General features: G+C 53.4%; 2 long non-coding RNA genes across 2 annotated transcripts; both read left to right on the top strand.

Moving 5' to 3' along the window:
• Positions 1–12344: 12344 nt before the first annotated feature.
• Positions 12345–14307, top strand: LOC147575083 (uncharacterized). The gene is made up of 2 exons (XR_015243346.1): positions 12345–13635; positions 13853–14307. It is a non-coding gene; the product is annotated as an uncharacterized LOC147575083 (long non-coding RNA).
• A 102-nt stretch (positions 14308–14409) lies between these two features.
• Positions 14410–16202, top strand: LOC147575084 (uncharacterized). Its single transcript, XR_015243347.1, has 3 exons — positions 14410–14797; positions 14926–15045; positions 15442–16202. It is a non-coding gene; the product is annotated as an uncharacterized LOC147575084 (long non-coding RNA).
• The last annotated feature ends 11199 nt before the right edge of the window (positions 16203–27401 follow it).

The following is a 27401-nucleotide window of genomic DNA, read 5'->3' on the forward strand; positions in this document are numbered from 1 at the left end:
CCGGCCTCACCACTGACCCCGACCCCAGTCACCCACGACGTGCGGAGGGTGGGGGGGGGCGGGGCGCAGTCACCACTCCGTTTGTCCGGCAAGTGTTGGCCGAGCACCGGTCATGAACCAAACTCTGCTGGTTGCTGCTGCTCTGGGAGCGGACAGCCTGCCCCCTCTGCCTCCCTGCCCGGCCTTGCCCTCTCCCGCCGGGCACCCTCGCTGCGCCCCAGAGCCATGGGCGCCGGGCTCTGCAGGCTGCCACCTTGTAGGTCTTCCCCTGCCGGCCGGCCGCCCGCCCTCAAAAGCTGATTGCACTGCCTCTTCCGCTGGGAATCCTTCCCGTCCCCCTTCTGCCCAGGAGACTCCCTTCCTTTGGGCACCAATGGCCTTGACTTTCTGCGACGACCACATCCCAAACCGAGCCCATCCAGCCCCAAACCTGCTCCCCCTGTTCCATCTCATCTCGGTCGGGCCCCTCCAGCAGAGCGGCCCCCTTCAGCCACACTTGGCCTTCACCCTTGCCCCCTCCCCCCCCCCCCCCCAGATCCGTCCATCCTTCTCCTTCCCTATCGCTGCTGATCTGGCCACCATCGGCCCAGCTTTTGGCTGACCGCTCGGTCTCTGGCCTGGTCCCTGCACATGCAGCCTGAGTGTCCTTTCACTGCATAGACGACTCCAGGAGGACGCTATTGCCCAGGGCTCCTGGCTTCCATGGTTGCTCCCCAGAAGTCGGCTGTCAGTCTAACTAGGGTTCGCTGGTTGGTTTTTTTTTTTTTTTCTCTACCTGCTGCTAAGTACGTTCTCTTCTTCCCTTTGGATTTTTGCAATCCACGATGATGAATTCAAGTATGGATTCTTTGTACTGATCTCTCTGGGGATTTGGGGGGTTCTTGTATGGTTTGGCCTCTTGTCAGTTCTGAAAATTATCAGCCATTGTCTTTTATTTTCTATTATTTAAAAAAAATTTTTTTTAAAGCTTTATTTATTTTTGAGACAGAGAGAGACAGAGCATGAACGGGGGAGGAACAGAGAGAGAGGGAGACACAGAATCCGAAGCAGGCTCCAGGCTCTGGGCCATCATCAGCCCAGAGCCCGACGCGGGGCTCGAACTCACGGACCGCGAGATCGTGACCTGAGCTGAAGTCGGACGCTTAACCGACTGAGCCACCCAGGTCCCCTACAGCCATTGTCTTTTAAACAGTGTCCCTACTCCTTTCTCCCTCTTCTGGGGTTCCAATCAAACTCTGGCTTGCCCATCATCTGGGCACGGCCCATCTCTCTGCAGTGCATTCGGGATATCATCTTGTGACCCAATTCTTTCTTTGCTTGCATTTAATCCATTCTTAAACCCATCCATCGAGTGCTTTCTATGCCTTATTATTTTGAAATCTACGGGCATAGGGGCGCCTGGGAGGCTCAGTCGGTGGAGCATCCGACTTCGGCTCAGGTCATGATCTCACGGTTTGCGAGTTCGAGCCCCGCGTCGGGCTCTGTGCTGGCAGCTCGGAGCCTGGAGCCTGCTTCGGATTCTGTGTCTCCCTCTCTCTCTGCTCCTCCCCTACTCACACTCTGTCTCTCTCTGTCTCTGTCTCTCTCTTTCAAAGATAAATAGAAACTTTAAAAAATTTTAAAAAGTATAACATACGGGCATGAAACGCATGAATTATAAACATATAGCTTTGCAGTAGAGTGAGAAACAAACGTGCAGTTTAATGAATGATTAGAAATCATTCTAATTGATTAGTGTGCATGGGACCATGACCAACAGGTTGAAGAAATAAAGTTTCTGAGTTTTTTTTTTTTTTTAAGTAACCTCTACCCCCATCATGGGGCTCAAACTCCCTACCCCGAGATCAAGAGTCACACGCTCCACTGACTGAGCCAGCCAGGTGCCCCTAAAGTCTCTGAATTTTAAATTTCAATTTTCATAATGCTAAATCCTAGGGCTTCTGTGTGGTTCTTTTGTCAATTTGCTATGTCACTTTTTATAATTTTATGTTTTCCAGTGATGTTTCATGCTTGTGTTTATTTGTTTATTCTATTTATATTAAAGATTTTTAACGTTTATTTATTTTTGAGAGAGAGAGAGAGAGAGAGAGAGAGACAGTGTGAGTGGATGAAGGGGAGACAGAGAGGGAGACAGAGAATCCAAAGCAGTCTCCAGGCTCTGAGCTGTCAGCACAGAGCCCGACGTGGGCCTCGAACTTGTGAACCACGAGATCATGACCTGAGCCAAAGTCAGACACTTAACCAACTTGAGCCACCCAGGCACCCCTTTTTATTTAAAACATAGTAAGGATAGTTGTATGTTAATTCCAGTATCTGAAACCTTTGCAAGTATATTTGTAAGTGTTTTCATTTGTTTGTTTTCTCATTGGTGTCTTATGTTCTTGTATGCCTAGTTTTCTCTGTCTATTGATCACAGTATTTGAAAAATTCAGCACAGGGATCATCTAAAGCTCTGGTTGAAGTTACTTTCCTCCATAAAGGAATTTTGTTTGCGTCAAACACACACTTGGAATGAGCCACCCGGGTGCCCTGTCCTATTTTCCCTTTCGGTTTTTGGTTTGGAAATTTCTCATTCTTTGGTAAACGTTTAATGCTTTTGCAAATGTGTCTGTCTCTCTCTAGTAGGTGTAGGTATTTCAAATTAATTTACCTGAGAAGCCAGGTCAGAATAACCCAGCCCAGCCCTCAGCAGAAGCCTGGGTTATCTTTCTGAACAGGAAATCAGGCCACAGGTCTGCTCTCTTAAGAAGTATTGACAGGCGCTTTCTGCCCTTCAATAAAGATCCCACTCTTAACTGTGTCTCCAGGGTCCTGGGACCAAGATCTGGCCCCAGCCACCCTCTTCGGAAAATGTACCCCTCCTCACTCCTCCCATCCCACCCCCGTGTTCTCTGCTTTGGCCACACTGAGCTGTTCTGGTCCCCGAGGGCCACTCACCTCTGGGTATAGGTGAGTGCTGTTTGTTTCCTTCAGGCTGAGCTGCCTTTTCCCACCTCTTGGCCTGGCTAAGTCCTGCTTGCCCTCTAAGTCTCAGGTTAGACATCACCTCTTCCAGGAAGTCTTCCCTGACTACTCCACCCCTACCTCTCCCTAGATCAGGTGCCTCCTCTGGGCTCCCCCAGTGCCTTGTACATCCCCCACCACAGCACTGACCACATTGGGTTGTCATTACCTGCTTCCCTGTTTGTCACTCCATTAGGCTGTGGGCTCAGCAAATGTTTGTTGGATGGATGGATGGATGGATGGATGGACGGACGGATGGATGACTTCTCACTCCTGCCCTAACACTGTCAAATGTTCCAGCTCTTTGGACACCCGTCTCCTACCCCCAACTGAACTGGCAGTGCCTGGACAGAGGACTCTTCTTTCTTTCTTCCCCCTCCACTGCACCTGCCCTGTCCTTTGCGCAGAATGGCTCCAGGCTCCTTCTGGCACACACTTCCCTTGATGCTCGGGCCCTCTCCCCGGCCCCGAAATCAAGAACTGGGGCTGTAGGTCCCAGTAACAGGAGAAGATACCGGAGGGAGGAGTTTAAGTCAAACCACAGGAGACCCTATTTTCGTGTAAAGTTCATTCCTGTGCACACAAATTCTAAAGACCACTGCTAAGAGAAAGTCAGGTGGGGAGGTGTTCAGTTCAGCGATGATCCAAGGGCTCTGGGTCTCTGACTTGGGTTAGAATTTCTGACCGTAAGACCTGAGGGGATGATTTAACCCCTTAGTCTACCCACCGTAACATAGAGGAAGCCGTATTCTGTATCTCAGAACATTCCCTGAGACGGGGCATACCCTCTCCCTCTGCCCCTCCCCAGCTTGCACTCTCTCTCTCAAAAATAAACATTAAAAAAAAATTATAAGAGGGGCGCCTGGGTGGCGCAGTCGGTTGAGCGTCCGACTTCAGCCAGGTCACGATCTCGCGGTCCGGGAGTTCGAGCCCCGCGTCAGGCTCTGGGCGGATGGCTCAGAGCCTGGAGCCTGTTTCCGATTCTGTGTCTCCCTCTCTCTCTGCCCCTCCCCCGTTCATGCTCTGTCTCTCTCTGTCCCAAAAATAAATAAATGTTGAAAAAAAATTAAAAAAAAAATTATAAGAAAGACCCCAAACATTTATTTGGAGCATTGATTGAGCGCCTCCTGTGTGCAGGGCCCCATGCTGGGGATACAGCGATGGGTGAGAACCACGAGACCCCCTTCTCTTGTTCTCAGGCCGTGTTCCAGACTCATCAGCAGAACGAGGGCTCTTAGGCTGTTTGCTCGTCTGGCCTCGCGGTGGTTCCCAGCTCTCCGCTCACCCCATACCTGGCTGCCCCTCGGAGGAGGGTGGTGGGGCTCAGGTAGGGTGTATGTGGCACGTCCTTTATCCCCTGGGTGGAGGCCTGTCCTTGGAGGCCGCAGGGAAGGGATAGCATTTTTAAGGGCTGGAGATATGGTCTCCCAGTGCCCAGCTTAGGACCTGGTGTGCTGGGTGGGAGGGGGACCGTGTCAGATGCGGGGGGACCCCGGAGGAGAAACCTGTCCGACAGGTGGTGCAGGGGTGGGTGTAGGTGAGGGGGGTGTACAAGGTACACGAGGAATCCGATTTCAGCCAAGACACATTTGGGGCATCCAAGGGGGACCATCCACTGAGGTGGCTGGAATTTGGGGGTGAGCGATGATGGGTTGAACCCCCTCCCCCCCAACCCTTTCCCCCCAACCCCCCGGACCTCCAGCAGCATCGGGACTTGGAGCCTGTTCCTTGGGGTTCTGGAACACACAGACCTCATTTCCCCTCCCGCCACCTTCCCTGGAAGGAAAACACTCAGGGACTTGGTTGAACCTTGGAATTAATTTCATTCAAAGTGTAACCCCGGCGTCTGATCATGTGGGACTTTCATAATAAGATTACTTAATCACATGCTTACTCCGGGACAAGGGAGGCGCGGCCCGGGGCCTGTGGGAGAGCTCCAAGGCCCCCCCTCTGCTTCCCACACCTGCACAGCCCCCCTCCCCTGCAGGCAGTGTGGAATGGAGCCCCTTGGCGTTCCGGGCTGCCTCAGTTTCTCCGCCCGTCTCGGGAACGTGGACAATGATGGCAAAAGAGGAAAGACGAAGCAGGAGACACAGATGACGGCGATCGCCCGGTAGGCGGGACCTCGGAGGGCCGACCGCCTGGTGCCTAACGCCTGCCGGGCAGGCCGGTGATGCAGATGAGGTGTGGCAATCCGTGCAGGATCCTGGCGTGGAGCTGGACACAGTGGGCGCCCCACGGGGTCTGCCGGCAGTGGTATTTGGGGTTCACTCCTCCACCCCGATTTTGGTGAGATTTCAGGCCGATCGTGGTGCCTCGGTTCCCCTTCAGCAGAGGAGAACGTGATGGGGCCCCCATTAGGCCCTGGGACGATCCCGATGGCCCGCAGAAGCCCGCTGGGGGACAGTGTGACGGAGAAGCACGGATTCCTACTGGGACCTGCAGGGCGGCGCTAACGTTCTCGCGCGTTATAATGCGCTTTGAAGTAGATTCAATGCCTCCTCTATATCCCCGTACCTGGTCTCAGTTACGGAGGACGTGGTGGGGCGGATAATTTAATGACCCGGGCCCAGGGAAGGACCGTGACCGCCCAAGGCCACACGGCTAGTTGGACTAGAAACCACGTTTCCTCCCCGTCTCTCCTGCCAAGTGGGGCAGCGGGAAAGAGGGTGAGGGGAGGGTTCGCCTGCGTCTGGAGCCGGGCCACCTTCCTTGTCGCGGGTGGACGTGGCCTGGAGCTCCGGGAGCATCTCTGGCGCAGTTCGGAGAAGTAGACAAGATTGGAGCCCGGAGGTCTGATCTGGGATGCAGCTGTCACTCCGGACAGAGGCCTCGGGGCCATCTCTGCTTCCTGGGTTTCCTCTCCTCGTACATCCAGCCGCTGCCTATGTCAATCCGCATCCCTCTCCAACCCCACAGCCACCACCCAGTGGATCATCACTGTCTCCCTTCTGGAAGCCTCCACAGAGGGGCCTGATTGTCTTACACACACAACAGAGCCTGTCATGCCCCAGCTTCAACTCCCAACGGCCTCCGTCCTCCTTCCCGCTTTCAGCCTGGGTTCCCCGAATCGGCACCGTCTGGAGCTGGCTGGACCCTCCAGGCCGCAGCGCCCCCCCGACCCACACCCCTGCTCACTGCACACCTGTCACACCAGCCTTTTGTCCAGCCTCCACCTCAGGGTTACGTGCTGGTGGTTCCACTACCAGAAATGCTTTTGCGTGCGTTCCGCACGTCTGGCTGCTTCTCAGCCTTGAGGTCTTGGTGTGAATATGGCCTCCTTCCTCAGAGGGTACCTCCCCAGTCAACATACTTGAAGCAGGTCCCCCCTGTTACTTTTCTGTTTTGTCACTCGTGGTGTTACCTGCATGCTGTGACCCCCCTTCCCTCGCATCCTCGTCTTTCTTGTTCAAGGTCTGCCTGTCCCACTGGGGAGCATTTCCAAGGAGGCAGGGACCTAGGGAATCTTTGTGGCCATTGAGCATCCACCCCCTTGCATAGGCCCGACGGCGCAAGCTACTCGAATGATATATTTTGATAAAGATATGTACTCATCCACGATGTAGTGACCGCACTTGCTTTATGGGGTTGTACTAAGCACTCAGGAGAGCTAGGTGCACAGCCCCTGGCACCGAGTACAGGCTTAAAGGTGGTGCTCTTGTCACCCTCGCTGGCCTGGGAACTTCTGGGCCCAAGGACTCAAGTCCTCAGTCTCCACCTCGCCTGGCACAACCCAGCAGTACATCTGCTGAATGCTTGCCTGGGAGATTTACAAGACAGAGAGACAGGGTTAGGGTCCTTGTGCTCAGCAATTGTTTTTGTTGCCTGGGAACCTCCCTGCCCCCGCCCCCCCCACCAACACCCTCAGAGGTGAGTGACTTTGTGGGTGAAGAACAAGCATCGAATGACCCAGAAAACAGAACAGCTTCTGCTGCAGGCAGATGAGGAGGAGACCGGCTTGTGAGGGTTATTGGTTCTGTTGGGCCTCAGCTGGGGAAGGTGCTGGCTCCCTGTTTGGGCAGAATTAAGGTTTGTGAAGATTTCCCCGGTATCCATAACTTACAGAAGGGGTTTAACATCAGGAAGTGTTGACTTCTGCATTTTGACTCCAAAAGTCGGTTGAAGGTTGAGGGTAGATGGGATCCAGCAGCAGCTTGCCTGGAAGCTCTGGGGGTCTGGGGTTGGCTACAGAAGAGTATGGGACCCTCAGCCCTTGAGGGATGCCCAGGGCAGGGTCTTTGTGGATGCTTGGGGTCAGAGCTATAGATCATTGGGGTCCAATCCAGTTCAAAGTTTAAATTTATGGCCGGCAATACCAACAGACAGACCTGTAGACTTAATGCAGTCCTTATCAAAATTCCAGTTGGCTTTTTTGACAACTCATCTTAAAATTTATCCATAAATGTGAAGGACCCAGAAAGCCAAATGATCTTGAAAAAGGAGAGCAAAATTGGAGAAGTCACACCTTCTGATTTGAATAGTTATTGCACAGCTACAAGAATCAAGACAGTATGGCAGTGGCATAAGGATAAACTATAGATGGATGGAATAGAATCGAGAGTCCACAAGTCTACCCATACGTTTATGCTCAATTGATTTTAGACATGGGGTATGAGACCATTCTATAGGGAAAGAGTAGCCGTTTCACCAAATGGTATGGACAACTGGATACCCGCATCAAAAGAATGAAGTTGGATCCCTACCTCACACCATACACAAAAGTTAACTCAAAATGGACCATAGACTTAAATATAAGAGCTAAAACTATAAACTTCTCGGAATAAAACGTAGGAGTAAATCTTCATGACCCTATGAATTAGGCATAGGACACCAGAAGCACAGGGGCAAAAGAGTAGATAAATAGGACTTCACCAGAATTTAAAACTTTCTGCGTCAAAGGACACCAAGAAAGTGAAAAGACAGCCCAGAGAATGAGAGAAAAATTTTGTAAATCACGTATCTGATAAAGGACCTGTGTCCAGAATGTGTAGAGAGCTCTTCCAACAAAATAATAAAAGATAAATAATACAATTTAAAAATGGGCAAAGGACGTGAATAGGCATTCTTCCAAGGAGGACATACAAATTACAATAAACACACAAAGAGATGCTCAACATCACTAGTCATCAAAACCACGAGCTGCTCCCTCACCCCCACGAGGATGACTGAAATAAAAAAGATGGGCGATAACAAGTGTTGGCAAGGAAGTGGACAAGTTGGAACCTTCGTGCATTGCTGGGGAGCTTGTGAACTGGAAACAGATAAATCTGGGATGTGCACATTCCAGAGGACTAACAGACTCTGTTTCTTCAATAAGTCAGTGACAAGAAAACACGTTTTCTAAAAAAGTAACAGGATGTCACAACCGAATGCCACATGTTAGATCTTCCTTGGATCCTACTTCAAACCGATCGCCTGGAACCTGACATTGATGAGAATATCAGGAGACTTCGATTATGCCCTGGGTAGGAGACGACGCCGTGGAACTGCTCTTAATTTTGCCAGGTGTTTATATGAAAGCATGTCCGTGTACTTAGAGGGATGCTGAGCTGGGGCAGGATGAAAAGACATGTCCAGGACTGGCTTTAAATTAGCTTCAAGCAACAGCAACAAAATTGTTATCGAAAGGGGGTAGATAGAGCAGGTGTGGCAAAATCTCAGTAATTATTGAATCTGAATGATGGAGCAGGAGGACTTATCATACTCTTGTCTCCTTACTTTTGTGGGTGTTTGAAAATGTTCTTAGTGAAAACCATTTTTTTTTAAGATTTTATTTTTTTTTTATTAAAATTTTTTTCAACGTTTATTTCATTTTGAGAGCCAGAGACAGAGTGCGAGCGGGGGGAGGGACACAGAGAGAGGGAGACGCAGAATCCGAAGCAGGCTCCAGGCGCCGAGCTGTCGGCACAGAGCCCAACATGGGGCTCGAACCCACGAACCGTGAGATCCTGACCTGAGCCGAAGTCGAATGCTTGACTGCCTGAGCCACCCCGGCGCTCCTAGATTTTATTTTGAAGTAATCTCTACACCCAACGTGGGGCTCAAACTCACGACCCCGAGATCAAGAGTAGCATGCTCTACGTACTGAGCCAACCAGGCTCCCCGAAAACCTCCTTGGTATGTATGTATATATGTAAAAGGCCTGCTTGGGTTGACTCAGACAAGCCGCTTCTATGAAACTGGGTTTGCACATCTGGTAAAACAGGGGCACTGTCTGTCCCATTTTACAGATGAGGAGACTGAGGCTCAGAGAGCCTGCCCAGGTCTCACGGCCAGCTCAGGAGGAGTCAGTATTAGAATCCCAACCCACCCGGCTCTCAATCTCTGGCTCTGTCTCCTTACTCCCGGTGGTTGTGGTGGCTGTAAGCTGCAGCTGTCACCTCTGGGGTGTGTGTGTGTGTGTGTGTGTGCGTGTGTGTGACCTCAGGGCCTCTCTGAGGCCGGCCTGAGGCCGTCCCAAGGTGGAGTCTGGGATGTCCTTCGAGTCAGCCGCTGCTCTCACACAGGCCCCTCAGTCCACTGTGCCCAGGTCACCCTCTGCCCCCCACTCCGGATGTCCAGGAGCCAGGCTTGGCGGCCCAGGCAGCCGGACAATGGGCCCTTTGGAGGCCCGGCCAGGGCCTGGGCCTTGGCTGTGGGCTGTGGCCGAGGCCACGACAGAAGGCCGCTTGTGGCTGGCCCCGGGCTGCGGCCAGAAATAGGTCCCGCTGGGCGCGAGCGCCTGTGGGCCCCCGCCCTGGGTTCGGCCTGGGAACGTGGGTATTTGTGGAGCTGAGGGGGAGGAGACCTTCATCAGGAAAGCAGGCCTATTTTGGGGCTTTTGGGAGGCGGAGAGGAAAACTGACCCCCACCCTTGGCTTCTACCTTAAGCTCATTCCTTTAGTGCAGAGGCAGGAGTCTAGGCTCCTGAGTCCCCCTGGGTTCAAATCCTGGCTCCTACCCAGCTACCTGCGTGGCTGGTCACTTCCCTCCCCGAGCCTCGCTTTGCTCATCCGTATAATGGGGAGAAATCACGGTAAGTCCTTCATGGGATTGTAAGGATTCCAGGGGACGCCGGCCCATGGCCCGGGAGCAGTCTGTGCTCCTAACGCGCCTGTTGCTAAATCACTTCTGCCTCCCCTCCCCCCAAGCCAGGCTGCCCCCTCCTCCCTCCTCCCCCCTCCCCCCCGCCCCAGCCAGGCTGCCCGGTTAGCCCAGGCTCTGGGCTTCTCCAGACCTCGTCCTCCAGTCATGCACCAGGGCCCTGCAGGCCTTTTGCTCTGAGCTGGCAGCGGGAGGGATTGCAGGCGCCCTTCCTGCACGTCTGTATCTGTCCCTCTTGGCCCAAGCTGGGTGACGGGGGCCGCTGAGGAGCTTCGCTGCGGCGCTTCGCAAGTTTAGGCCTGAGGTTCACAGACACAGACCCAGGTTCAAATCCACATTAATATGGGCAGCAGGGGGCCCTTGGACAGTGAGGGATGGGAGCGCGTATTTAGCTCTTCTGGAAGTCAGGGACCAGGTCTCCCCCCTCCCGCCCCCTGTGTGTCCTTGAAGCTATTTTTATGTGTTGCTGGAAAGCAGAATGAGAGCCAGAGCCAGAAGCACTGGGAGGTTTCCCGGGCGCTGCGGGTCTTGCCCAGGGGAGCATGGGCCATTCCCAGCAGACTGGTGGAGCCAGGCCAGATGCTTCACCGTGCGGGAGGGGTCCCGTGGCCCCTGGGAGCCTGGAGGTCGTTACCAGGAGGTCCCAGCTGGTTGGCATAAAGGGGAAGAATAAGGATTTAAGAAGCCGCAACGAGGGTGCAATTGTCCTGGGGTCCTTGAAGCCTGCATGAAAATCCAGAATGCTCATGAAGCTATTTCATTCATTCATTCATTCATTTATTCATTCATCTACTCACCCCTTCACCCATCACTGACCTCTTCACTTATCACATATTTAACCACGATCTTCCAGGGGCTGGTGGGGGATCACCCCCAAAACACACAGAGCCCTGCCCCCGCGGAAGATTTGCTCACAAATCCGACTGCTTTCCTCTCTGGCTCAAAACCCTCCCCTAGCTCCCCAGTGCCCAATGGAGATGGTGCAATCTTTATACTGTGACAAGTCACAGGAACGTTCCCCACTCACCTAGGCCTCATAAAAGAGAATCTTGACCTTGCCTGTTCAGCTCTTCTCTCTGCCCTCTGCAGAGAGCTCTATCCTTCCAAGTCCGGTTCCAGGGAGAGGCAGGAGTGCAGAGCAGGGGGGAAGGGGAGGGGCGTGCACTCCCTGCTGGGTCATCTCTGGACTGTTCTTTACGGTGGGGGGTGGGGGGGGCTCTGTGAAGTGGGGAGATCAGAAAGGGAACAGAGAAGTCCCTGAGGCCGAGTTGAGCTGTCTAAAGAAGTGCTGAGAGAGCAGAGAGAGGCCAGGAAAGTCATACTTGGAGGGCTGCAAGTGAGGGGTTCTGGAGTAAAACATGATACGTTAGCCCTGGAGGAAGAGGTGATGGGATTGAGCAGTGTGGCCGAGGGGTAGCAGTTGGATCCCCCTTGATATTCTTTGCAAGAAAAAAAAATATTGGACCCCCCCCCACAAATAACACGTGGCTGCTGTCTCAAGCTTCTTTGAATGAGACTCTGCAGGGCGAGGGCCACTTGGGTCCCAGGAGCTACTCGGGTTACATTTATATGATCCGTGATCGGCCTACCTTCTTAACTCTGGGGCTCATCTCTTCCCGCTTTTCCTCCCCCAACTCCTCGTCCAAAGCCCACCCTGCAGCCCGATCTAGTTCCTTGACGCCCCCTCAGCCTTGCTGGGACTTTGGCAGGAGCCCACTCTCACCCCCACACCTGTGCTCTTTTGAAGTATGTGGCCTCCCGGGCTCTCTGTCCCCCTGCCTTGGTCACCGGATTGACATGCACAGACTACTTCCTCCTTGCTTCCCACAGTAGAAGGATTTTTTTTTTTTTTTGGTGCAGTCTTAGAAGAACAAAAACTTGGCGTGCAGGTGAGTTTTACCCGTCTGTTTACAACACACAGATAAATAATCAGAATATCCAGGGAAGGAGGCTGCCTGGCCACTGTATCTCTCTGGTTCGAAATAAAGCACAGTAATTAATACGTTAAAAATACCTACTGGACCCTTACTATGTCCCAGATACTCGATGGGGTGCTAGCGATAGGAATGTAGATAATGGAACTCATTCCAAACCCTAACCCAACCCCAACCCCAATCCTGACCCCAACACTAGCCCTAAATCTAACCTCAACCCAATCCTAGCCCAAAGCCTGTACCAACTCTACCCTTAACCAAAAACCCAACCCAAACCCTAATTCTTTAAAAAAAAATTTTTTTTTAATATTTATTTTTGAGACAGAGAAAGAGAGCACCAGTAGGGGAGGGGCAGAGACAGAGAGGGAGACACAGAATCGGAAGCAGGCTCCAGGCTCCGAGCTGTCAGCACACAGCCCCATGCAGGGCTCGAACCCACGAACCGTGAGATCATGGCCTGGATCATGACCTGAGCCAAAGTCAGAGGCTCAACTGACTGAGCCACCCAGGTGTCCCCCGAACCCTAATTCTAATCTTCGTGTTACAAATCTTTCCATAAATGCGTCTCCTTTTCTGTCGTAGTCAGTGGAGTGTGCTGAGTAATAATGAAACTCATCTGATTCTGAATCATCTGGTGCCTTCAGACTGGAAAAGGCAGAAGGCAGGTGAGACCAGGTTGAACACTGGCCGAATCCAGGGGATGACTTTGAAAAACAAGGTATATTTTAATGTAAATCCCCATGAATTTATGTTGTGTCACCATCCTTAGGGGACCGGCCCGACTAAGCCAGCACCTGCTGACCCCTCCCCCACCCCTCCCCCCGCACCTCCCCCCACTCCGTCCCCTCCCCAGTCACTGGCCTCTGGGTCACAGAGACCTTCTTCAGTGAATGCCTCAGCCCCCTCTGGCCTCCAGGCAGCACGCACTGTTCCCTTTGCCTGAAATACCTTTCCTCCCTTCTCACCAGGCTGACTCTTGCTCAGTCCTCAGGCCCCTCTGAAATGTCACTTCCTCAGGGAGGCCTGCCCTGCCTGCTCTCTCCCCCAGACTCGTTTTTTATTGCCTTCATGCTTATGGCTCCTGCGCCTTTTTTTTTCAGGGCATTTATGGATATTTGTGGCCATGTGTTTATTTGCATGTTTCTTTCTTTCATGTCTGTCTCCTCAGCCAGACAGTGACCTCTTTCAGGGCAGGGACTGGGTTCGGCTCCCTGCTTACAGCCCCAGGACCTAGCACAGCACCTGGCCCACAGCACACCCACAGAAAGCTTTGTTGAATGAACGAATGAATGAATGCATGCATGCGTTTTCCACTGCTTCATAAAGGCGAAAGAAAGATTCCTGCTAATTGAAGCTCCTGGCTAGGGATGTTTGTCCTACGCCCCAGGGCTGAGCCTGGGGAAGCCAGGAGAGAGGGGCTGGGTCCCTCCCAGTGCAGTCTGCCATCCACTTCTTCTGTCGAACTCTTCCAGGCTCACTTGGAAACAAACAGAGGATTTTTTTTTTTTTTTTTTTTTTGAGAATCCATTTCCTCATTTCAGATTCTCCACCACACTGAATGGGAGGTCGGCAGGTATCATCCTCACTGTTTTACAAGATGCTTTTGCCCAGAGAGGTAAAAACACTTGTGTGGGTCACCCGGTTGGTCAGCAACGGTGCCAACATCGTTTCCTGGCCCCCAGCCCTTGGCAACGAACCTTCCTTTCTTTCTGCACCCCCCCCCCCCAATCTGGAGGTGCTCAGCTCTGCGCCAGCCTCCAGGGACTTGGCAGGCTGGCAGCTGCCAAGGGGACCCTGACAGACCCCAGGCTCATCTTTGCATTTGTTGACAGGCACGTTGGAGCCATTGCTGGAACCAGCCTTGGGCAAATGAGTCAGAAGTCAGCACCCCAGGAGCCCCAAACAGAGAGGGTGGATTTTTTCACACCCAAATGGGAGTCTTCCTTTCTGGAGGCTCAGGAGAAGGACCTCACTACGGGTCACTGCTGTTTGTTGAGCACACACTGGTGCCACGCTGGGCGAATTGCTTGTTATCTCTGTACAGGTTTACGATCACTCAGCGGACCAGACGAAGAAATTGGCACAGAAAGGTTCAGTCACTTGAGCAAGGCACCCAGCTAGCTAGCTAGTTAAGTGTTGCTGGTAGGATCTGAACCCAGATCTACTGACGTATAGACTCTTAACCTTATACTTCAAGGCAAAGAAAATCCCAGGGGTGCCGAGGAGACGCTGTCGAGATGTCCCCGAAACCGCGCGGCACAGAGAAGCCCACGGACAACCCCGGGTGGGCGTCTCGCTCACTTCGGACCTCCGGGGGCGGGGCGGGGGCGACCCGGGCCCCGCCCTCATTTCCCGTCGCCTCGGCCCCGCCCCGCGCCCCGCCCCGCCCGCTCCGGCCGCGCTCGGCTCCGCCCCCGCGGGCAGCGCGGGCTTCCCATTGGCCGCCGTTTCCATGGTTACGCGGGGCCGGTGGAGCTGCAGACTTCCCGACACGTGTCCCCCGGAGCCGCCCGGAATTTGACAGGGGACCATGTGCGCGGCAGCGCGGGAGCCAGACAAAGGGCCGGGGGAGGCGGGGAACGAAGCCGGCGGAGAGGCCGGGTGGCCGGGCAGGGATGAGCCGCCTGCTTCTCCCGCGAGCTGGGCAGTCCCCCACCTCCTGCCTTTTTTTTTGTATTTTGAAGGAAAGAAAAAATAAACAAGAATTGCTGTGGAAAGCGAGGAGGGAGACGTTTCCAGCCAGTCCCACCTGCTCTCCCTCCTCCAGGGAAAACTGGGTACGCAGGCAGCATTTCCGCCCTGAGACCCCACCGTGTCATTCCTTACCCCACCCGGCCCCCGGGCTTGTCACCGCTCCCTGACCTCAGTCCTTGAAGTTTAAATGCTCTTTCTCTGGCTTGTTTAGGAAGCGAAAGCTTAACAGTGCGGTTGTTTTGATGCTGCAGAAATGCGACCCAAGGAATTGTGGGGGATCTTGCTATCCCCGTTCATCCTACAACAGCGACCTCACTCCGGTAGCGACCATGTAAGGACACTTCCCCCGCAATTTGTCCCTGGGTCCCTGGGCTCTGTGCCCAGCGAGGGCCTGGGCTGGGCTGCTCAGGTCAGGGCAGTAGACAGACTCCTGTCCCCATGTGTTTGTTATCCTGTGGCCTCTTGTGGTTGATGGTATTGCCATCTTCTCAGTCCCCAAGCCAGATGTCCCCTCTCCCAGCCCCCACGCCATCACCAGCTGAACCTATGACTGCCGTGATGCCTCACCACAAACTTAATGGCTTGAAACAACACAAATCTACTCTCTTACAGTTTTATGGGTCAGAAGTCTGACACAGGTCTCCCTGGGTTAAATCCAAGGCGGCGGTGGGCAGGGCTGTGTTCCTTCTGGAGCTGGAGGGGAAGAATCCTTTCCTTGTATTTCCAGGTGTCGAGGCTGCCCGTGTGGCTTGGCTGGAGGCTCCCTTTCATCTGCAAAGCCAGGAGAGGCCCACTGAGCCTTTCCTCATCCTGGACACCAACTCTTCTTCCCTCTTCCATTATTTAAGAATGCTTATGATTATCATCGCCACCCGCATAATCCAGAATAATCTCTCCATCCCCAAGTTAGCTGGTTAGCCATCTTTTTTTTTTTAATTTTTTTTTTTAACGTTTATTTATTTTTGAGACAGAGAGAGACAGAGCATGAACAGGGGAGGGGCAGAGAAAGAGGGAGACACAGAATCTGAAGCAGGCTCCAGGCTCTGGGCTGTCAGCACAGAGTCCGATGTGGGGCTCGAACTCACGGACCGTGAGATCGTGACCTGAGCCGAAGTCGGCCGCTTAACCGACTGAGCCACCCAGGTGCCCCCAGGGTCCCTTTATTGTCCTTCCCCGGAACCTGAATGTGCTCATCCCTGACCACCTTGGCTCAAGAGACCTGTGTCTGCCTCCCCATGTGCCCCCACTCCTGCCCCCTACCGCAAGCCCTCGAAGGTGATATCTGGCTAGCTACTTTGGCCACACTGCCCAGCATGGGATCGCCCAGTGACTTGGTTCCGGGGGGGGGGGGGGGGTCGGTGAGGAGACCATCTGGGCTGTTCTGGGAAACAGAGGAAAAGTTGGGTAGAAAAGCCCTTTCCCTCACGGTGCACAAGGACCTTTGCCCTGCTGCTGGCAGGTGGAATGGAATAAAATTAACAGCAACAACAGTGGGGGCCACCCTGCCCTCCGCTTCGTACTGTACCACCGCCTCGTGAACCGATTCTCACCACAGCCTTGGGAGATACCACCCGTCCTCTGCGCCCTCTATTATAGATGCAGACCCTCAGGCCCTCGAGGTTAACCATGAACAGGCTTCCGGAGGGACCCTGGGCCAGGAGGGTGTCCCGGCTTCTGTGTGGAAGGGTGGTGGTCATCTGTCCGTTCCTTCATTCAGTGGAGGGGCGGCCCCTCCTCGGGCGGGGGGGCTGTGGCTGGCCCGGCTTTGGGGGTTGGCCTTGGGGGTTGGCCTCGGGGGTTGGCCGGCGCCCTCGGAAGCGGAAGCTTCCGGGATGCGCTGTCCTTGTTGTTTGCTGGCCTGTTGACATCTTCTCCTCTCTCCAGGATGTGCCGGCAGGAGGTTCCTTTTCAAGAGTAAGGGAGGGGCCCGGGGAAGCTAGCGGTCACCAGGGACAGCACTTCGGCTTCCGTTGGGGGAGATGAGAAAGTTCTGGAGCCGGATGGTGATGTCGGCTGGACAATGGTGTGAATGTGCTTGATGCCCTGAGCTGTCCACTTCAAAGCGGCTCAAAGGTGAACTTTTTATGCGACGTGTATTTGACGGCAATAAGAGGCGTTTGCTGACTTTTTGAACGTCAGCTGCCCCTTGCACACTTGACATTGCTCAAGGCTCCCGGGGGGGCCGCACGCGTCCTCATTTCTCTGTGGGAACGACGTCCAGGAGGGTGGCAGCCACCCCCTTGGCAGATGAGGAGACTGAGGCATGGAGGCCGGAAGTGGTGACTCTGCATTTCAACCCGATATACCTCTAGGGGGAAGATGCAGTGTGGCCCGGGGTTAGGTGTTCGGGCTCAAAATGGGTCTGCCCTTCACTGTCGCACGGCCTTGGGCTTCCCGCTGCTGGCTTTCCTCTTCAGACAACTGGGGACAATGATAGTGTCCTCTCCGGTCCAGCGACAGCATTTGGCGAGATGATATTGGAAGGATTTAGTACGATAGCTTGGCCACCATCAAAAATCCGATCCCCTCCGGAGTCGGCTGATGCTCCCTCTTGGTGTTACGGCGGACGGTGGGCATCCCCTTCAGCCTTGACAATGGTAGGAACCAGCTAGGAAGCCTCCATTTGACAGATGGAGACACTGAGGCTTGAAGCTGTGCCCAGGGTGCTGTGGGGGGGGGGGAGGGGTGGCCCCAGGCTGAGATTGAGAAAGGCGTGTGCAATGGGTCTGGGGAGGGACAAGGATTAGGCCGGGGAGTGAACACCGGGGTGGGGAGGGTGGCTCACAGCTCGTCCACTTTTAAGCGTACAGGCTCGTCCTGGGGGTGGGTGGGGGAGGGTGGGGGGGAATCTAAATTCAGCTCCAAGCGGGAAAAGGAACCGTCTTCTCCTCCATCTCATCCAGCCCCCTTCTGGAGTTATGGGGGAGGGCTGGAGGGCTGGAGGTGGTCTAGGATAAAGGTGACGTTTATTTCAGCAAAGGCTTGGCGGGAGGATGGTGAGGGACAATTCACGCGCATAGCTGGACGAAGAGTGTCCAGCAGAGGAAAGAGTAAGTGCACAGGCTCCTGGGGGCCCCTGAAGGACAGCAAAGGGGGCCCTGTGGCCAGAGTCAGGGTGAGCAATGACTTCAGGAGACTGAGGACAGAGGTCGGGCGCCGCGGGGGGGGGGGGGGCGTCAGCCACTTGGGGACTTTGGCTTTTGCCAGGAGAGAGGTGGGAAGCCCCTGGAGGATTTTGAGCAGAACGTAATCTGATTTACATTTTAACCACCCCCCCCACCCCCCAGCTGCTGAGCTGGGAGTAGCGAGGACAAGGACCCAGGATGAGGACGAGGTTGGCAGGGGGAAGGTGGCATCTTTGGATGGGGGCCTTCGAGAAAAGGCAGAGTCAGGAATGACTCCAGAGGCTCTGGCCAGGGTCACTTGCCGGAGAAGGAGCCACTAGCTAAGGAGGCACCACAGGTTCTGGGAGGGGAAGAAGAGAAGTTTGGTTTCAGTTACCACGGAAATGCCGTTTGGACAACCAGGTGGCCATGAGCGAGCTGAGTCTGGGGTCCTCGGGGAGGGCTGGGTAGGGGTGTGAACGTGGGACCCGGGAGTATAAAGGGGCGAGACCGGCCAAGACCAAGTAGGACGTGAGGGAGAAAGGAGGGGCCTGTGTGGCTTTCTCAGGACCGCAGGACCAAAGTATCGCAAAGCCAGCGGCGGGACACGGTAGAAATGTATTCTGTCACAGTTCATGAGTGTACAAATCTGAGATCAGGGTCCCAGCAGTGTCGTGAGGGACTGAGACTCTGGCTGGCCCCCTTCCTTGCGTCTCCCAAGCTTCTGCTGGGGGCTGGCGATCCTTGGCTTGCCTCTGGAGTCATCTGGCATCCTCCCTGTGGGTCTCTGTCCTCCTCTTATAAGGACACCGGTCATATTGGGTAAGGGCCCCTCCTACTCACGTAAGACCTCATCTCAACTAATCACATCTGAAAAGACCCGATTTCCAAGTAAGTTCACATTCTGAAGTACTGGGGATAGGACTTCAATATTCCTTCCTTCCTTCCTTCTTTCCTTCCAGAAAGAGAAAGGGTGAGTTGGGGAGAGAGAGAGGGACAGAGGGAGAAAGAGAGAGAGAGAGAAAGAGGGAGAATCTTAAGCAGGCTCCACACAGCACAGAGCCCAACACAGGGCTTGATCCCACGACCTGGGATCATGACCTGAGCCCAAATCAAGAATCACATGCTCACCCGATTGAGCCACCCAGGCATCCCTTCAATATATCTTTTTAAAACACACTGTATTAAAATTTTTCTTAGTTGACATATTTTTAAATGTTCATCTATTTGAGAGCGAGCGAGAGAGCAGGATAGGGGCAGAGAGAGAGGGAGAGAGAGAGAATCCCCAGGCGGGCTCCTTGCTGTCAGCACCGAGCCTGGCTCTGGCCTCGATCTCACAGCCTTGAGATCATAACGGTGAGATCATGACCTGAGCCGAAGTCAAGGGTTGGATGCCTAACCGATCGAGCCACCCAGACAGCCCGTAGAAGATCTTGTGAAAATATTGTGGAAAAATACGCAAGATGTAAAATTTACCATTCTAATCACCTTTGAGCATACACTTCCCTGGGGATTAAACACAGTCACTTTAGACACAGTCACATTTTTATGCAATCGTCCCCACATCCACTCATTGAACTTTTTCATTTTGCAAAATGAATCTGTACCCGTTAAACACGAACTCCGCCATTAAACATTTCTCTCCCTCTTCCCAGCTCCCGGCAGGTGCCCAAGGCAGGGTGGGCATCTCTAGAAGGAGGAGGGGACAGCGGGAGTGGCGGGGGAGGGGCAGATGTTGGGGGAAAGTTCCTGGATCTTTTCTTTATTGTTTCTGTCCTGCAGACAAGGTGGGTCATCGGGTGAGAGAGTCAGGGGAGACAGCTGATGGTCTGGGGGGTGAGGAGAAGGCACAGGACAGTGACCTAGGAGAGGGGTGAGTGGGTGGACCCAGGAAAGGAAGCACGAGAGAGAGAGAGAGAGAGAGAGAGAGAGAGAGAGAGAATCCCAAGCAGGGTCCGTGCTGTCAGCCCAGAGCCAGACGCAGGGCTCAAACCCATGAACCATAAGACCTGAACCTAGATCAAGAGTTGGACGCTTATCCGACTGAGCGACCCAGGCACCCCTGTTTCGTCAATGATTAAAGGTCCTCCCCTCCGTAAAAGCGCTAAATGTTTACTTTACAAGATTTGAAAAATTCCAAGCCACATCATAAGAAAAAAATTTAAATGCCTTTAATTTCACCACCCAGAAATAATTACTGTTAAAATGTGATGATCTCTTTGCAGCATGTTTTTCAATGTGTATTGACTGCTGTGGATTTACTGTGTTCAGCAAATCCTACTTCCCTTCTCTTCCGGGCGCCCGGCTAGACTACATTTCCCAGCCGCCCCTGCAGGTAGGGAGGCACGTGATAGGGTCTGACCAATGGAAGGTGGGAGGAAGTGACATCACCCGCTTCTGGATCAGGCCCGTAAAATCTTTTGATCCACCGGGGCCGTCTCTCCTCCCGCAGCTCAGGGGACTTAGCGAAGGACTCCAAGACCCTAGGGGGCATCCAAGCCAGTAGTTGGGATGCGCCTGCTTTCCTGAATGACCCCGGTGGAGCAGAGACCCCACCTCCCCATGATAGTTCCAGGAAGATGAGATGGCCCTTTGTTGTGTTAAGTCATTGAACTCTGGGAGTTGTCTGTTAAAGCAGTCAGCCTGGTGCAGGAACGTCACATAAACACTGGAGTCATGCTGGGATACGTTTTTAGGCTTATTATTATTAGATTATTATTACTACCCCTGCTTAGCATTTATCGTAACCTTCTCCAATATTATCAAACAATCGCAGCACGATTTTATTTATTTACTTACTTATGTATAAATGTTTATTTATTTATTTTGAGACAGTGAGAGTGAGCCTTCATGCACGAGCAGGGGAGGGGCAGAGAGAGAGAGAGAGAGGGAGGGAGGGAGCATCCCAAGCCTGCTCCACGCTGTCAGCGCAGAGCCCAACTCGGGGCTCGAACCCATGAACCGTGAGATCCTGACCGGAGCCAAAATCAAGAGCCGGGCGCTTAACCGACGGAGCCACCCAGGCGCCCCCTCTTAGCACGAGTTTAACGGTCGCCTGTTACAATTACATATTTACCCGGTGCCATATGGTCGGATATTTAGGTTGCTTCCAACGTTTTGCTTTTTCATAAGTCATGCCCCAGCAAACACCCTCGTGGCAAATCAGGTCACCCCATCTGGAGGCGCACCGATTCCCCCCGCGCCTCAGTTTCCTGCCTCTGAGCCTGTCCTCCGCCCCGTGCTTAAAGAGGTGCCCCAATTCCGCAGGGACTGTTTGTAAAAAGGAGCGTAGTGGGATGGAAAGGACGTTCTGGGACCCAGGTGTGGGAGAAACCTTGCTCTTCCTCTCAGTGACCGCCGCGTGCCCTCGCGCCCCCTTTCCTGCTGCTGTCATGGTCGTGGAGGAGGTGGGGGTCACAGGACTGAAGGTCGGCAGACATCTGGTCAGCTCGAAGCCCCAACACCTTGTGAGCTTGGCTCCTCTGCAGGCAGGGGGTCTTTCTCTCCCGTTTCCCGTTGCTGCGTGAAACGGTTCACGCGGTCTAAGGGACTTGGGAAGGAGTGACGTGTCCCACGTGCTGTCCCCGCGCCTGCGCAGGCGGGGCAGTTTGGGGCGCGCTGCTCTGGGGGCATCGCGTGGGCGTTCGCCGAGGTCGACTGCGGACTTTGTGCCGCACTTCTCACGTCGGGGTCCAGCATCTTTCCCCCTGTATTGGTTTCCTGGGGGGTGGTACCGTAACAAACAAGAGTGCCCGAGCTGGGTGGCTCAGGACACCAGAAATCTGTTCCGCGTCTGGAGTCTAGAAGTCTGAGATCAAGGTATTGCCAGTGTGACGCTTTCTCTGAGGACCCTGAGAGTGGGGCGGGGGCGGGGTGGGTGGGGGAATCCTTCCTTGCTTCTAAAGCTTCTGGTGGCCCCAGGCTTGTAGATGGATCGCTCCGGTCTCTGCCCGTGACCTCTCCTCTACGCTTGGGTGGGATGGTTAGGACTTCAACGTATCTTTTGGGGGGGGATGTAATTCAACCCATAACGCCCTCGGTGGGTCCTCTCGGATCCTGGGCTTCCTCCATTCAGCTGCGGTGACAGTCTCTGCGACACTGTGCTCAGTCCCATCTGCTTGGGGACCCTTAGCCATTTCTGCTTTGCTGCAGCCTTACCGTGTGGGATGCAGTGTCAGGGCCAACGTGGACACATCCTGGGGGGCCCAGGCACCATCTTGGATGTCCCCACATCCCCTAAACCTGTCTGAATCGCTCTACTGCTCCGGGGCCCTCAGGCCCGCCCTCCCTCCTCAGGTCCAGTGTCTTCCACACCCCTGCAGGACTCCCCTCGTGCCGGGCCCCCTTCTCCCCCTTCTCTGTGCTACAGATGTTACCCACCGTCCCTTCGTGGGGCAAAACCCTCGTGGTTTACGTTTCATGGTGGTGGCGATGCTAGAGAGAGAGACAAAAATATTGACTCAGTCAAAGAGAGAACGCAGCAGGAAACGTTTCAAAGATTCTACGCCTGTTAAAATGTCTTTGATGTTAAAGCCCTTGGGGCGCCTGGGTGGCGCAGTCGGTTAAGCGTCCGACTTCAGCCAGGTCACGATCTCGCGGTCCGTGGGTTCGAGCCCCGCGTCAGGCTCTGGGCTGATGGCTCGGAGCCTGGAGCCTGTTTCCGATTCTGTGTCTCCCTCTCTCTCTGCCCCTCCCCCGTTCATGCTCTGTCTCTCTCTGTCCCAAAAATAAATATATAAAAAAAAAAAAAAAAAAAAGTAAAAAAAAAAAAAAAAAAAAAAAAAGCCCTATTTGCCTTGACCTTTGAAAGTCTAAACAGATGGGAAACCCTGACCTGCCAGTCTGTCTACTCTTTCTACTTCTCCATCCATGCCCCCGGGCCCTTGTTTTCTTTTGCTGGGACTCTTTCCTCCCACCTCGTTGCTGGGACAATTCCTACTCATGCGTTGGGTGGCAGAATTCGTTGGGGGAAGCTGTCCCCGATGCCCAGACGCCTATCCCCCTCCCCCTCCCCACCAACGGGCTGCTGGCACCCACCGCTCTTTTGGCTATGTGTGTCACATCTATGACCCTCAGCGGCCACAGGTCCATGAGGACAGGAGCCACACCTGTATTGTTCCTATGTCCCCTCTGTTGGCACTTGGTAGGAACTGATTAAATGTTGAATAAAAGAATAAAAGCCCTGGTAAGTGACCCAACATTTGGTATTGGGTTGAGTGTATGAACTTGCCTACAGAAATCACAGTTGCATGTGACTGACGCCTTCCCAAGCTCTGCTTTTTGGGAGACCACCATTGCTGGGCGACGATGCACTCGTGTGTTGGGGAGGGGAGGTTTCAGATGGTCTGTAATTTCCTGGGACTTCCCTCTTACCTCTTCAGTTGGCCACCTACCCTCCAAGGCCCAGGCTGACTTCAAGTTGGGTGAGTCCTGTGTGTGCTACTGTAGCCCTCGTGGCTTAGCTGATTTCTCCATTTTCCATTTGTTCTCCAGTTTCTCCACTCAGTGGTGAGTTACGGTCACGCGTCCAGTCTTAGAGCAGCTTGGAGCTTGGCCACTATTTGAGCCAGTGCAGAGTAGGTGTTCAAAGCCATGGATTTGGGGGTCATGAACTACTGGGACCTCACCAAAATAAAAAGCTTCTGCACAATGAAGGAAACAATCAGCAAAACTAAAAGGCAACCGACAGAATGGGAGAAGATATTTGCAAACGACAGCAGATAAAGGGTTAGTATCCAAAATCTGTAAAGGACTTCTCAAAGTCAACACCCAAAAAACAAAGAATCCAGTGAAGAAATGGGCAAGAGACATGAACAGACACTTCTCCGAAGAAGACATCCAGGTGGCTGCTCAACATCACTCATCATCAGGGAAATACAAATCAAAACCACAATGAGATGCCACCTCACCCCTGTCAGAATGGCGAACACTAACAACTCAGGCAACAACAGATGTTGGCGAGGATGCGGAGAAAGAAGATCTCTTCTGCACTGCTGGTGGGAATGCAAGCTGGTGCAGCCACTCTGGAAAACAGTATGGAGGTTCCTCAAAAAAACTAAAAAGAGAGCTGTCCTATGACCCAGCAATGGCACTACTAGGCATTTATCCAAGGGATACAGGTGTACTGTTTCGAAGGGACACATGCACCCCCATGTTTATAGCAGCACTATCGACAACAGCCAAAGTACGGAAAGAGCCCAAATGGCCATCGATGGATGAACGGATAAAGAAGATGTGGTCTGTATATATACAATGGAGTATTACTCAGCCATCAAAAATAACGAAATCTTGCCGTTTGCAACTACGTGGATGGAACTGGAGGGTATTATGCTAAGTGAAATTAGAGAGTCAGGGAAAGACAAAAATTGTATGACGTCCCTCACATGAGGACTTTAAGAGACAAAACAGACGAACATAAGGGAAGGGAAACAAAAATGATATAAAAACAGGGAAGGGGACAACACAGAAGAGACTCGTAAATATGGAGAACGAACTGAGGGTGACGGGAGGGGTGGTGGGAGGGGGGGATGGGCTCAATGGGGGAGGGGCACTAAGGAATCTATTCCTGAAATCACTGTTGCGCTATATGCTAATTTGTAGGTAAATTAAAAAATTTTAAATTAAAAAACCAAGCAATGGATTTGGTATCAAACAGTTCCCAGCGCGGGCCTGGTACACAGTACATGCTCAATAAATGCTGTGGGCTTATGGGAAACAGATTGGAGTGGGAGTCACAGCCCTGCCACTTATTGGCTCTGAGACCTTGGGCAAGTTACTTAAATTCTGAGCCTCAATCTCCTCGTCTATACACTGGGGCGACCATGTGCCCACCTGACCACCTTTAACTGAGACAAAGGGCTTGCTTGGTGGGGGCTGGGCCCGCGTGAGGGTTCACGGCAGCCAGAACTGACGGCGGTGGGATCCTCCCAGTAGCATCATTTCTTCTCTTCCGGTCTGTTCTAAGAATCCCTTTCGTGGCTTCCCCACCTCCAGTTTCTTTCCCTCCGGCCATCCTGTCCCTCACCCTAGGGTTCATCAGTCTTCTTCTCTGTGGTCCCTTCACTTCTGGCTCAGAGCCCTGCAGGGGCTCCTTATCACTTCTCGAGTGACATCCAGGTCCCTCCCCGAGCACCTGAGGCTCTCCGAGGTCGGCCTCACCCAGCGGCGTTTCCAGCCTCGCCTCTGACCACACTCCTGTTCTTCGGCCAAACATGTCACTTGCTGTTTCTGTCCCCAGTCCCCCCGGAGGCCAGGCTCCTTGCACCACTCGGGCTGTCCCTTTCCACCTGGGGTCCCCTTGCCTCACCAAATGAGGCAATGTTTGCCAACGAACTTTGACAACAGATGGCTACTATCAAAAAAACCCAAACAAACAGAAGAGGGGTGCCTGGCTGGCTCAGTCAGTACAGCGCGTGACTCCTGATCTTGGGGTTGTGAGTTTGAGCCCCATGTTGTATGTAGACATTGTTTAAAAATACAATCTTATAGGGGCACCTGGGTGGCTCAGTCCGTTGAGCGTCCGACTTCGGCTCAGGTCATAATCTCACGGTCTGTGAGTTTGAGCCCCGCATTGGGCTCTGTGCTGACGGCTCAGAGCCTGGAGCCTGCTTCGGATTCTGTGTCTCCCTCTCTCTCTCTGCCCCTCCCCTGTTCACACTCTGTCTTTTAATAATAAATAAATGTTAAAAAAAAAATCTTGGGGCGCCTGGGTGGCGCAGTCGGTTAAGCGTCCGACTTCAGCCAGGTCACGATCTCCCGGTCCGTGAGTTCGAGCCCCGCGTCAGGCTCTGGGCTGTTGGCTCAGAGCCTGGAGCCTGTTTCGGATTCTGTGTCTCCCTCTCTCTCTGCCCCTCCCCCGTTCATGCTCTGTCTCTCTCTGTCCCAAAAATAAATAAACGTTGAAAAAAAAATTAAAAAAAAAAAAATCTTATAGGGGTGCCTGGGAGGGCTCAGTCAGTTAAGCATCTGACTCCGGCTCAGGTCATGATCTCAAGGTCCATGAGTTCGAGCCCCGTGTCGGGCTCTGTGCTGACAGGTCAGAGCCTGGAGCTGCTTTGGATTCCGTGTCTTCCCCGCTCTCTGCCCCTCCTCCGCTCACGCTCTGTCTCTCCAAACGTAGTAAATCTTAAAAATTAAAAAAAAAAAAAAACTAAAAAAATCTTACGGAAACACACAAACAACCGAGAAGAGATGTGTGTGTGCACCCATCATTTACAATTGCCAAAAGGTGGGAACAGCCCAAGTGTCCGTCGACGGATGGATCGACCCAATGTACCATCCGTACCTGGAATATTATTCAGCCTCAGAAAGGAAGGGAATTCTGGCACCTGCTACCACACAGAGGAGTTCATAGACATAAAAATAGAAGGGTGGGTGCCAGGGGGAGGGGGAGGGGCGCTAGTGTGTTTCATGGAGGCAGAGATCCGTTTGGGAAAGACGAGAGGAGTTGGAGAGATCGGCTGCGCAACGCTGTGACTGCACTCGACACGACGGAGCTATACCCTTAAAATTGTTTTTTTTGAAGTTTATTTATTTATTTTGAGAGACACCGAGAGAGCACACGTGCAAACGAGTGGGGGGAGGAGCAGAGAGGGAGAGAGAGAATCTCAAGCAGGCTCCGCACCGTCGGCACAGAGCCCCACGCGGGGCTCAAACCCGTGAAACCGTGAGATCACGACCTATGCCAAAATCAAGAGTCGGCTGCTTAACCGACGGAGTCGCCCAGGCGCCCCCAACCACTAAAAACGGTGACGATGCGGGATTAAGAGGTACAAACTTCTAGTTATTAAACAGACAAATAAATTACTAAGTAAATAAGAAGGCTAAGTTGGTGAATTTAGTGCTAGGTGTATTTACACACACGCACGCACACAGACAAGCAGACTTTGAACGTTGTCTTTGCCACGGCCATCTAGATGTCCTTGCTCGGCGGGACAGAAGATAGTCTGCATCGAGGCCCCAGGAAGCCTCTGTTTTGCTGCCCGAGCCGGGCTCCCGGGAACATTCCAACCCCACTCCCCACCATCGGGAAGGCAGAGACCCTTGTGATGAGCGGGGCTGTTCCGGGGCTCTCTTCTGCCCTCGTCCTTCCCTCACCTGGCCTCACCTGCGAGCTCCCCCAAGTCCTCTCCTCCAAAGGCCCTTCAGCCTCTGCCGCACGTCCCCTCCACAGCCACGCGTGGGTCTTGGCTTTGTCCGGATGCCCCTCCGTGACCTCCATTTTTAGCCTCCTGTGCTCCCGCCTCCCCTCTTTCCGCACACTCCCTCTGCGACCTTGACACCCATAGTTCCTTGCCCCCTGAGACTCTTGGTCCCCCTTCCCCTTCCTTTCCCTCCCCTACCCCCCACCTCTTCTCACCGGCTCACGGTCTCATCTCTACACCCTTTGTCCCCCGCCCTGCTTTCCTCCTATTCGCTGTCCTGGCTTCGCTTCATGACCTTGGCCCCAAGTGAACTTTTCAGATCATGGTTGTTTCTCATTTCTGAAAAACAAAACAAAACAAAACAAACCACCAGAGGACTTCCCAGCCCTACATTCACCGCCCTCCCCACTGCGCCCACCTGCTCGGCCTTCCCTGCACTC

Source organism: Puma concolor, chromosome D4 (genome assembly GCF_028749965.1).
Source record: "Puma concolor isolate L17-30 chromosome D4, mPumCon1.1.hap2, whole genome shotgun sequence".
Taxonomy (NCBI): Eukaryota; Metazoa; Chordata; class Mammalia; order Carnivora; family Felidae; genus Puma; species Puma concolor.